Source organism: Sus scrofa, chromosome 1 (assembly GCF_054392235.1).
Source record: "Sus scrofa isolate SSC_HxYL_T2T_F1_AM1 chromosome 1, Sscrofa_HxYL_maternal_Yorkshire_Landrace_v2.0, whole genome shotgun sequence".
Lineage (NCBI taxonomy): Eukaryota > Metazoa > Chordata > Mammalia > Artiodactyla > Suidae > Sus > Sus scrofa.
The window spans coordinates 266,775,122-266,787,402 of NC_139383.1; the positions used below are offsets into that span (position 1 = coordinate 266,775,122).

A 12,281-nucleotide genomic window follows, 5' to 3' on the forward strand; every position below is an offset into this window, starting at 1 on the left:
AGACTCCCAGCCTCTGGAACCATGAGAAAATAAATGTCTGTCACTCAGGCCACCTAGCATTTTGTTGTGCAGCCTGAGCAGACCAACACCCTTCCTCCTTTCTTCAGTGTCTATCATTGTGTTGGGCTGTCATGGGGTGACTGATGGATGGACCAGGAGATACCAGCCTTAGGAGACCATTCTTGGTTTGCTTAGAATCAACCTGCATTGATAAGCCCAGCAGGCCCCCAAATTCATGCCAGACTTTTCCACTGATGATCTGGATTTCTGGGCTCCCAGTGCCTCTACCATGCCAGCCTTTGGGGAGTCAACACTTCTTGGGGAAGATACCACATGCATGAATAATATGACAAGCGTCTTGGCTGGCAGTAAGGGGTGGCAGAACTTTCCTAGGGCTGAGGCCAAGTGGCAGTTTTCCCACTTCCATTCAGCTCCTGGAAGCCCAGAAAATTCACGTGGCCATGTAGGGTACTTAGGACTCACTGGTTGGAGGATGGAGAGACATTTGGGATAATGTGCTCTTGTGCAGCTCCCGAACCACCTGCACAGTTCAGCCATCCTTAGGTCTCCTTCAGGGAGGCCTGGTGAATACCTGCTATCACCATACTTGCCCTGTAGGTACCTTGTGTGGCCCAAGAGAACAGGTGGGAAATACAAGTGAGTCAGTTCGAATCCCTTACCTTTAAGTTTTTAATTTATTCACGGTAATAAAAATATCGCTTCAGATCACTGTAACAGTCAAGTGAGGTAAAGGGGTCACACATAGAGGCCAAATCATCCGAGCTGCCATCACTGGGCACTGTTCTCAGAACTGTCAATACACTGTTTCCTACAAAGCTGACAACACCCTGAAGTAGACTGTTATGCTCCTGAGACAGCTGGCCTGCCTGGGTTCGCAAAGCTAGTGAGTGTGAAATTTCTTTCCGAGGGCTTGGTACAGAGTGCCTGATTTGTAATTTGTAATTGTGATTTAACGTGATTTGTAATTAAATTAATACAAGTACCGGATTTTGTGTTTTTTTCATTTAGGCTGATATCAAAGTCCATGTCATCAACCTCTGCTTCACTCTAAACTGGAGAGTCCGCTTCGCTTCTGAGGAACCATTTCCATCTGGTTGTCAGTTCTGCTCCCCAAACTGACTGCCCTGTGATCTGGATCAAAGCAGACCTCCTGGTCCTTACATCCTGTCCATTACATCTTTTGAGGGCTGCGGATCTGGCGCAGGTTTCTTTGTGGGCCAAAAGTAAAGAGAATGTTAGCACTGACACTGTGCTTAGGAAATTGTGCTCCAGAGGAAGGAGGGGAATAAGGAAACCGACATTCAAAGAAAGTACATAATAACAGGCACCCACTTCTTTTTTGCTTGCTTGTTTGTTTTTTGTCTTTTTCTAGGGCTGCACTCATGGCATTTGGAGGTTCCCAGGCTAGGGGTCCAATCGGAGCTGTAGCCACTGGCCTACGCCACAGCCACAGCAACGCTGGATCCTTAACCTACTAAGTGAGGCCAGGGATCGAACCCGCAACCTCATGGTTCCTAGTTGGATTCATTAATCACTGAGCCATGACAGGAACTCCCAGATACCCACTACTTTTAATTTTTTTATTGTTATTTCCCCAATAAAATTTTTTTTCCTACTGTACAGCATGGTGACCCAGTTACACATACATGTATACATTCTTTTTTCTCCCATTATCATGCTCCACCATAGTGACTAGACATAGTTCTCAGTGCTACACAGCATGATTTCATTGTAAATCCATTCCAAAAGCAATAGTTTGCATCTATTAACCCCAAGCTCCCAATCTATCCCACTCCCTCCCCCTTCCTCTTGGCAACCACAAGTCTATTCTCCAAGTCCATAATTTCCTTTTCTGTGGAAAGGAAAATGTGTGCTAACCCCTGGTCCAGTGCTCTACCAGCTCCTCGAATGTGTCACTGCCCGGGTGAAGTGAGAGGGTTATCCAGGGAATGTTCCTCAGAGGAGAAGGCAGTGCATCCCCGTGACTCCACCTGCTACACATGTGTCCTGGTTGGTGGGATGGCTGGGTGGTACTCCATTGCAGGCACCTGTGAGAACGCTTGGCCTGGAAGGAGGGACTTTTTTACTTGCTCTATTCCTTGCACATGAAAAGCAAATGCTTCCAAGTAAGCCATTTTTCTTTTTTTGACTCTTAAAGAACTGCACAGCCTGTTCTGAAACACTGAGAATCATCTCCGCGGAGTGGAAAGAACATAGGCTTTGGAATCAGAATGATGTGGTTTCTAACACCAACTCTGACACTTACTAACTGCATGTTTTCAGACAAGCCAATAACCCCCTAAGCCCTGTCTCTTTGTCTGTGAAATGGGGACAGTAGTGCCTACTTGCAGTATGGTTGAGAGGATTAATTTATATCATGTATTCAAGGTGCCTAGATCATAATGGACTCTTAGAAAAAGTCACCATTTTTCATCATTACTTTTTCATTCATAAACTAATAAATGGCAGTTACCAAAAAGACTTGCTTTCTAGATCTTGAGACCTTCACACAAAGTTCTTATGGTTCTAATACCAGAGACTGCCAGGCAGACAGCTTGATATGCAGCTTTGAAAGGAAAGCTGTTTGGTGGTAGGAGGGAAGAAAAATGCACTCCCCAGGCAGACAAACATGTGGTCATTTAACATGTGTCTCAGAGGGAAGCTAGAGAAGCAGAGGGAAATTTTCACATCTCCAGACTAGATAAGTGCTCTGGAGTATAAGCCAGCTTGTGGGCAGCTGCGGGTTTTTTTTGGAGCATGGCATCACCCCAGCTGTTTGGGCTTATCCTTACAGTGCACTGTTGGAGACTGGTTTTGCTATCACCTTGGAGAGGTGGGATTGAAAAGGTCACATCACCCACAATGACCCCGTACAGGCTGGATCCCTCACCTTCCCACATCTATGCTCTAGAGAGGAGGCTTCAGATCTGGCCACACTACTGAATGGAGCTCTGGAGTTTTATAGGACCCTTATGCCATCTGAAATCATCCAAATGGAAAGCCACCCCAAAGGCTGAAGTAGAGTAGGAGATACTCTAGGAAGAAGGTGGTTACAACAAGTTGCTGACCCTGCCATTTTGGGGACAGTATAAGATGCCGTAGTGGCTGATAGGAGATCCTCATAACACAGTATTAGTGACCAAGGCATGACAAGTTACCCAGAGGAAGTAACCACATTGCAAAAATAACCAAGTGGAGGTAGTGACGGGGGGAAATAGGGATAGAGGCAACATCCTTGTTGAAAGAAACTGCATGTTCAGAGCATAGAGATGGAAGAGAGCATGGCACATTCAAAGAACTGAACAAAGATCATTCATGGGTGGAAAGTAAAGTGATTGGTGGAAAATGGCAAGAGATGAGAATGAAATGAGAAAAAAGTTCTGATAAGCCAAGCAAGGAAACTGGACTTCATTCCTAGAGGGATGAGAAGCATCTGAAGTGTTAAGCAGCAGCATGTGAGGACCAAATCTTATAAGAAGTAACACAGCAGGTGAACTAGAGGTGAGATGTGATGGTGCTGAGGATGACAAGGATGAAGGAGGAGAGGAGAACCACCACCATCAACACCACCATCACCACCAAAGTGGAATATGTGGCCAAGGATTTAAGAGCCCCCTGCTCATCCATGACCTAGGTGGCTCCACTCCATGCAAAGAACAGGATCAGCACACGGAGGAAGTTTGATAAATAAACACCAAGTGGTACATTTGATTTCATAGCTCTCCCTATGATGGCTGATATAGGACTCTCAAAAGGTGGCATTAGTTTAACAGGTGACTGATGTAAAAGAAAAATAATCAAATGAATTCACTTCTTCTTCTTTTTTTTTTGTCTTTTTCTTTTTTTTAGGGCTGCACCTGTGGCATATGGAGGTTCCCAGGCTAGGGGTCAAATATGAGCTGTAGCTGCCAGCCTACACCACAGCCATGGCAATACCAGATCCAATCTGCATCTGTGACCTACACCACAGCTTACAGCAGTGGTGGATCCTTAACCCACTGAGTGAGGTCAGGGATCAAACCTGCAACCTCATGGATGCCATTGGGGTTTGTTAACCACTGAGCCACGATGGGAACCCCTCACATGTTCTTCTTGAAAACCACAGAATAAACTGCGGTTTTATGTTTCACAAAAAGATTTACAAGAATATGTTAACCACAGAAGATGGTATTCTATCCCCAGCTAATGGACCTCATTGCAGGCACTGAAGGGTAGGGAAGCAGAGAATTGTGGATTATTTTGTACAACCAATGTACATTTATTGACAAGATGGGGAAACCAGTCTGGAGAAAGAGGGGGGTTCCGCTCATGATCATACAGCAAATTAATGAAAAAATAGCAGAAGTGTCTTCTGAACGACAATCTTTTATTCTTTCAATTGTATCTGTGACTTTTTCATTTACAAAAATGAACATCAGGTAAATGACCATAATTATCTTTCTCCAGGTTAACACACCTTAATAAGTTATGTTCACCGGAGGCAGCACTGGTAAATGCTAGTAGTTGGTGTGCGTGCGTGCGTGCGTGCGTGCGTGTGTGTGTTGGGGACAGTTCTAAATTCACACATTTTGAAATGATGGTAAAAACAAAGCTAAGTATATTGCTTTATTACAAGATTGAGGAGCTTTTAATAAGCTAATAGACTTCTGGAAATCCTACAAGGAAGATTTCCATCATCCTACGGTACTGAACATCCAACTGAGATGTTGTTTTTCATAAATTATGCTCATAATATTGACATCTTTAACATCTTTAGGAGTGACATTATAATTCTCTATTATATGAAAGGCTCTTAGGGTTTCATCTGCTTTTCCTATTACATACTTGATATAAGTATGTATCTCTAGAAGTGAATCGGCTTCTCTTGAAATTCAGCTGGAAGACTTTGACAGATAAAACAGTTCAATGACTAAATAAATCACATCAATTTCTCCTAGCTTTCAACATTTTATGATCTACTTTGAGGAATTTGGCAACGTCTACCACCTGAAATTGGATTACTTGTCATTTCACTGTCAATCTTCCGCCTTCTAAAAAATGTTCATTTCAATGCAACATTGAAGTGTAATCTTTTATGCGCAACAGTTGAGGGCCCAGGTTAAGTTTAACTACACGAGATACAACAAATGCAGAGAGCCTGACTGAAAGGATCATCAGGCACAAGGCTTCATCCACGCACAGCTAAGATTGCTCGTGCAAGGTCCTGTCGCTAATGATATCCTTTGACGTTGTGTCGCGTGCAGTCTGTTTTCAGAGACGTGAAAATGGGGGTGTGGGTATGTGTTAGAATTAAGAAACTGAATATTACAGAGCTGTCTCATAGACCATTCCTTGGGAAATGCTGTTTCCCTAGGACAAGGAACAGAATGCCCTAGAATTTGCCAAGCTCTCACCATCCTGTAACCATTCCAACTTGAGATTCACTGATGTCTTAGTCCATTCAGGCTGTATAACAAATTACCATAGACCAACAAGAGAAATTTACTTTTCACATTTCTGGAGCCTGCAAAGATCCGAGATCAAGGTCCTGGCACATTTGCTGTAAGGTGGGGGCCCTCTTCCCCATCTTTTCTGTGTCCTCACATGGTAGAAGAGGGAAGGGATCATTCTGGGGTCTCTTTAATAAGGTTACTAATTCCATTAATGAGAGCTGTACCATCTTGACCTAAACAGCTCCCCAAGGTCCCATTTTTTTTTTTCTATTTATTTTCCTTTTTACAGCCACACCTGCGGCATATGGAAGATCTAGGCTAGGGATTGAATAGGAGCTGCAGCTGCAGGCCTATGCCACAGCCACAGCCACACTGGATATGAGTCCCATCTGTGACCTATGCTGCAGCTTGCGGCAATGCCGGGTCCTTAACCCCCTGAGTGAGGCCCAGGATTGAATCTCTGTCTTCATAGAGGCTTTGTCAGGTTCTTAACCTTTTGAGCCACAAATGGGAACTCCAGGTCCCACTCCTTAATACCATTACATTGGAGGTTAGGGTTTCAAAATATGAATTTGGAGAGAACACAAACAGCAACAGATATAGAGATCAATATTCAGGTCACGTCTCAAAGACGTTATTATATCCCTACCACCATAATCTCATCTTTTTACAAGGACTCAAAACTACTTTCAGTTTTAAAGTGATAATTTCTTGAGATTTTAAGATTCTGGATACTCAAAAGTATATGAGCTGGAAAGTGTAGATAAGTTAGAATGCATGTTCCAACATGGAAAATCATACATAAATCTATTTTTTTCCTTAAAACTGATTTTGCCTTTTCATTTTTAAAATAGTTTGACTCTTTCCCTTTGGTTTTATTTCTCTTTGCCAAGTTAACACATCTGAATGGCTTTCTAAAGCCTGTCAAAGAGTGAAAACTAAAACCTATGATCTTAATTAAGTCTGAATGCATGTTTTGCCAATTCAAAATTGTAGTTAAGAAAGTTAGTATTTTATTTTAGAGAGGGAGAGTGAAAGTTTACATGTCTATTTTATCCTTGCCCTAGTGAGTCAAAACAAGCCTCTCTGTTACTCAAAATCATTTATCTTCCTAGATGAGGTTCCTTTATTTGATACTGGCCCCAGGGCATTCATTGTAAAGCTCTGGAGAATTACCTCCATTATAAGGAAATTATTCAGAATTGTGTTTTGCACACAACTAAATTCTTAGAAAAATTGGAAAGGACTTCCATAATTATTGACGGCTGGTTGCATGGTGTCTATTCATCTCAACGTATGTCCATGTCCTAGCCTGCAAACCTGTAAATGTGATCTTATTTGGGAAAAAAGTCTTTGAAGGTCTAATTAAATGAAATATTGTGAGGTAAGGGCATTCAAAAATACCTCAGTGGATACTACCTCCAAGGACAGTAGGGGAAATATACACAACACAAGCCAAGAATTGCTTGGAGACACCAGAAGCTGGAAGAGGCAATCAAAATTCTCCCTTAGGACCTCCAGAGGGAGTGTGGGCCTGCTGACACCTCTATTTCCAATTTCCAGGCTCCAGAATTCTGAGGGAATACATTTCATTGTTGAAAGAAACATAATTTGTGGTAATTTGTTATGGTGGCCCTAGGAAATTTGATATAATAGTCAAATACCCCATGTCTTCCCTCTTCTAAAATCTTCAGAGGCCAGTACTGATGACTTGGGAGCTGTCTCCACAAATGTGGGGGCAATGGCCTCAATTTTCAGAGTTTTTAATCAAAGAATAGGGGTGGGATAGGCTTCTGTTCTTTCTGATATTGTTTGGGCTTTTTTTTTTTTTAATAATAAAGCACATGATGAACTATAAGCACAGAATTTTATGTAATTGTTAAAGCTTTCCTGTTCCTTAAAATTTGTATCATCATATCTTATGTTGTTCACAATTAATGTATTGTGTTCCTTAAAATTTTTCCAATAAAAGATTAAGTGAAGTGAAAATGCCTGATACCTTCCACTCTCCTCACCTCAGTTTTATCTGTAAAATGGAGATCATGTGATAATACTGACATAGTAGAGTTATTAGGAGGGTTTATCCAGTTTGTACATGTGAAGAATTCAGGAGAATGCCTGACACCTAGTAAAAGTTGTATAAATGTGGTTATTGCTATTATCATTATTGTTATTATTATGCTTGCCTGCATGGTAATTATGAAATGGAAACCCAACAATTGTGATTGATGTAAATGCCTATCTAGGATTCATTTAGCTTGAGTCTCTCTAATGGAAAAAGTTTAGATGCCCATGATGTATGGAGAAACTTGTATACTCTTTCTTTAAATTCAAAAGCAGGGTGGCATCATCATGTGGTAAAGGCACCTTGGACTTAGAACCAGAGAGACCTGAGCTCAAATCCTCATTCAACAGTGAATTGCTCTGTAAACAGAGTCAAATACTTTTAGCAGATGCAGCTTAGACTGTCTGCTCAACCTTGCTTCTCTTCTCCATTCATAGGTTAAGAGTCCCAGCAACTTGGAACTAGTCAGAGGTCACTGATGATTGCACCAAGGGTGAGGACGTAACTCAAGCTGAGACATCAGAGTATCTTTGTGGGAAATTACAAAGTGACCAATAAGAAAAAAGAGATGAATTCTTTTCCAGGAAATGAAAACCCAAAAGTTAGTCTGGGGAAGAAGGGGGAGAGAGGAACGAGGTAATGAGAATAAAACAAGGCATGTTAAGTGGAACAGAAAGGAAAGAAGAGAGGGCGCCTTCTTTCTTTTTGTTTCTTCTTCATTATTTTTTTTATTATTAACATGCTCCTTTTGCTCTCATATAAAGAAAAATAAGAAATACAAATGACTGAGTTTGTATTTGGATTATGAATGGACATCAGAAGTTTTAAATAAATATGTAGGGACACAATTTTGTCTACTCTCCAAGGCTTAATAAAGCCCATGAATTTCACTATACTGTTTTTTTTCCCCCTAAAAGCTTCAACTAGGATTAAAAGATATCAAAGCATTTAGTCAACCGTAATTTGTCTACATTAGTCCAAATGAGCAGATGTTCTTGAGGTCCCTTTTCTAAAATTGTTTTGATTGTACACACCCTTGGCTACTAGAGAGATGGTTCTGATTACTCTGGTCAACCGAATCAAATAATCAGTTGTTCAGTCAAGCAATCATTTGGCCTCCTTCTACCCTTGTCTCTTCACCAATATGGCTTATTTGGTTACATTGTTGATCTGTTTTAAATTTAATCTTCATGTATTTTCCCTTAAATGGAAAACTTAGGCATTACACAGCATAATGTGATTTTTCCCAATAAAAAATAGGGATACAGCCAGGGTTAGAGTTGAGATTTTTCTAATTTTTAGAGCAGCTACTTTTCTTCTACAAATTATACCCCCCCCCCCCCACAAGTTATCTTCACTTTACAGGTAGGGACACTGAAGTTCAGAGAGGTGAGGTGAGTCCTCTGATGTCACAGAGCATTAAGACACAGGGTATCCCCAAGGGATCACACTGTCAACCACATAATCTGGATCTGCTGTTCAGGAACACTACACCAAATTGCCAATGCAACAGGAGCCTGGTCTGGGGCTTCCAGGAACACAGTGTTTCCAATGGATTAAACTGTCAAAACTTGACTAAAGAAGGACTAGAAAATTCATTCTAGAGAGGGGTGACCTGGGCATAAAATGGAAAGATTATAGGTAGGGAAGATAGTAGATAAGAAAGGCTACTCTTTGCAGACTTCCACCTTTGCTGTTACTGAAAACAATACAAATCTAATCCAAGAAGTACCATCAATAGAGAATTAAATTTGGACAGGCCATTTGCCTAGAGTGGAATCAGCTAACACAGGATTCTCTTTCATGTCCAGCTACTTTGTATTAATTTAATGTCTTTTTGAATGACTCAAATGAGGCAGAAAACTCCTTGAGTCAAGGTTTATGTCTTTTTCTGCTATATCCTTGAGGCTCAGCAAAGAACACAGGAAATGTGTGTAAGATGCTGAATGGACATTGAGGTGGGGCATTCTCTCAGCTTCAAAACTCCCTTTCCTTACTTATCTCTAAAAGGGCCAGTTTAAAGGTCACATTCTCAAAAAATCCTTTCCCCTTTCCACTTTTTCCCCATTCAAATCAGTCTATGCCTAAAGAGTGTGTTGAGTGTCTGTCCCTTGTTATAAGCATTTTGTTGTGTTTTATCATTGTGTTAGTTTAGTGACATGAGACAGACTGGTTTCTTTGATGCAACGTTTCAGAAGTTTTCACCATTTTTTGCTAAACTCTGTTTTACCATAGTACCTAGGATAATGATTTTCAGATAGTACCCAAAAAGTTTGATAAACAAATAAAAGCAAATACAAATATGATTACTAAACGTTAGGTTGGCTCCAGGTAAAAGCTGATAAAGAAAGCCTGCTCTTGGTATTCCTTCTCAAGAACTTGGTATCTGTGACTTTCGCTTCCCTTACGGATTAGGGCTCTTCTGCTCTTTCTCCATCCAAGAATATCCTTATGAGAGTATCATAAGTTCAATCACATTAAAACAGTAAAAAAAAAAAAAAAAAAAAAAATCCCAAGGAAATTTCATTTTAACCTGGAAAAGGTATTAAGCTGGAGAATTATGATTTTGCAGAGCTATGAGAGATGGCTTTACTTAGGTCAAGAGAACAGGCTTCCTCTATCACTCGAAGTCTGTGCAGTTTTAAACATGTTTACCCTGCAGAAGAGGTAGGCATGGGTAATTACGATTAGAAATGGCGGAGTTCCCGTCGTGGCACAGTGGTTAACGAATCCGACTAGGAACCATGAGGTTGCGGGTTCGATCCCTGCCCTTGCTCAGTGGGTTAAGGATCCGGCGTTGCCGTGAGCTGTGGTGTAGGTTGCAGACGCGGCTCGGATCCCGCGTTGCTGTGGCTCTGGCGTAGGCCGGTGGCTACAGCTCCGATTCAACCCCTAGCCTGGGAACCTCCATATGCCGTGGGAGCGGCCCAAGAAATAGCAACAACAACAACAACAAAAAGACAAAAGACAAAAAAAAAAAAAAAAAAAAAAAAAAAAAGAAATTGGGTCACAGGAATCCTGCAAATTGAATCAGTCTTCAATCTGTCAATCGTGTAGTCCTACAATGTCCCAGATTCCTCATCTACAGAAAGAACTTTGAAGTATTTCCAAAATTTTGTATTCACACTTTTGAGGATATTAGTTCAAAGCAGAGTTTTAAAAGTTACTTTGGAACTCAAGGCTAGAATTGAATACCAATCAGGGATAGGGTAATCAAACAACTAAGCAATTCATCTTTCTTTCTTTCTTTCTTTTTTTTTCTCTTTGGCCATGCCTACTGCATACAGATGTTTCCAGGCCAGAGATGGAACCCGTGCCACAGCAGTGGCAATGTTGAATCCTTAACTGCTAGGCTACTAGGGAACTCATTTTAAGAATCATCTTGACATGTTATAAAGTTTTTGTTCTTTTTAATTTAATCCAAAGCCAGGAAGGAGACATAAGGAGGGAATCTAAAAGTATTAGCCATTTCATGGAGCAAAAGCTGGGGATAGGTAGGCAAAATATGGGGGTGGGGGAGGGACAGGTCATTTTAAGGAAGGAAAGGAGAGAGAAAAGGAGAAAGGAAAGAAGAAAGAAAAGAAAAAAAATGGAGAGGGGAATCACTCAAGTGCTAACCTGAGCACATTATATACCACGTCATTAACTGCTGGAAAAATAGAATATCCCACAAAACCCAAGTGCATAGTAACCGACATAAATATTTTCTACCAAGATCCACTCCATCCTGGGCTCATGTCTATTTATGATTGATGACAGCTACATCTTGGCCCTAGAGGACAACCTTTACTCACATCACTCAGCTGGGCTAGTTTTAATTGTCTAAATATAATCCAATCTCTACAGTCTGCATTCTTAACTAGGTAATATCAACATTGGACTTGGCCAATGGAACATCAATGGATAGACAGCTACCTTCTTCTCAAGAACCTTCTACTGACTTGGTTTCTCACTTTTTTTCTTCTCTATGTATTCCACAGGATGAGAGTATACAATACTGGATACATTTATCATTTTTTTTAATCCTTCACTCTGATTAGTAGTAATCAGAAAACATTAAATGCTAATTGGACTTTGCACATTTATTGGGTATTGTTAGCACTTTTATCTATGCATAGGGCACTGGAATTTACTGGACACATATGTATTTATTTTCATTCTCACAGTGATTCAACCAAGGCATTTTTCCCCTCAAACTTCCTGCCATCACATCTTACAGATGAAAAATCTAAAGCTTAGGAAGTTTGATTAGTTTATCTAAAATCCCAAGCCATTAAATTACAGAGGTGAGGTGTGCACACGAGTCTGTTAGACTCCAAAAATGCATACTCTTTGTTATCATGCCATCATAGATGTTTTGACCCTAACCGTGACACAGTTCCTTGATGAAAAACCACAGAAAGCATTGTCTGGAACATTTTTTGGCACTTATTTATAGAGATATCTGGTAATAAAAACTTGCCACATGAAAACCTTTTATCAAAATTATTAACAGCTAACATTTAGCATACTTTACTGTTTCCAGAACACTTGAAAAATACTCTTATTTAATCCTTCTCACAGTTGTTTAAATGAACCAGTTAAGATGGGCTAGGCTATAATGCAGTGACAAATTCTCAATGGCTTTACTTAGCAAAAGTTGTCCTTATTTGTACCAAGATTGATGGGAGACAGGCAGCTCTTCTAGACAGCTTTTTATGTGGCTATGCAGAGAATCAGGATGCTTCCACTCTGGCTCTGACATCAACATATGTTTTACTTGA

The 12,281-nt window shown here is 40.7% G+C and overlaps 1 protein-coding gene and 1 long non-coding RNA gene across 7 annotated transcripts in view; one reads left to right on the forward strand and one right to left on the reverse strand.

Annotated features, from left to right (window-relative positions):
• The window catches only part of LOC102161373 (uncharacterized), a 358,117-nt gene extending 350,675 nt beyond the window's left edge, over positions 1-7,442 (forward strand). For 2 of the 4 annotated variants that reach the window (XR_014825980.1, XR_014825967.1), the window contains one exon: positions 1,030-2,500. This is a non-coding gene — a long non-coding RNA (uncharacterized LOC102161373). Of the gene's footprint in view, positions 1-1,029 lie in introns of all 4 variants that reach the window. The other 2 variants (XR_014825964.1, XR_014825965.1) reach the window with 1 other exon arrangement.
• LOC146407170 (uncharacterized) overlaps positions 1-12,281 on the reverse strand; it is a 391,157-nt gene that overhangs the window by 43,175 nt on the left and 335,701 nt on the right. The gene's annotated exons all lie outside the window — the stretch shown is intronic.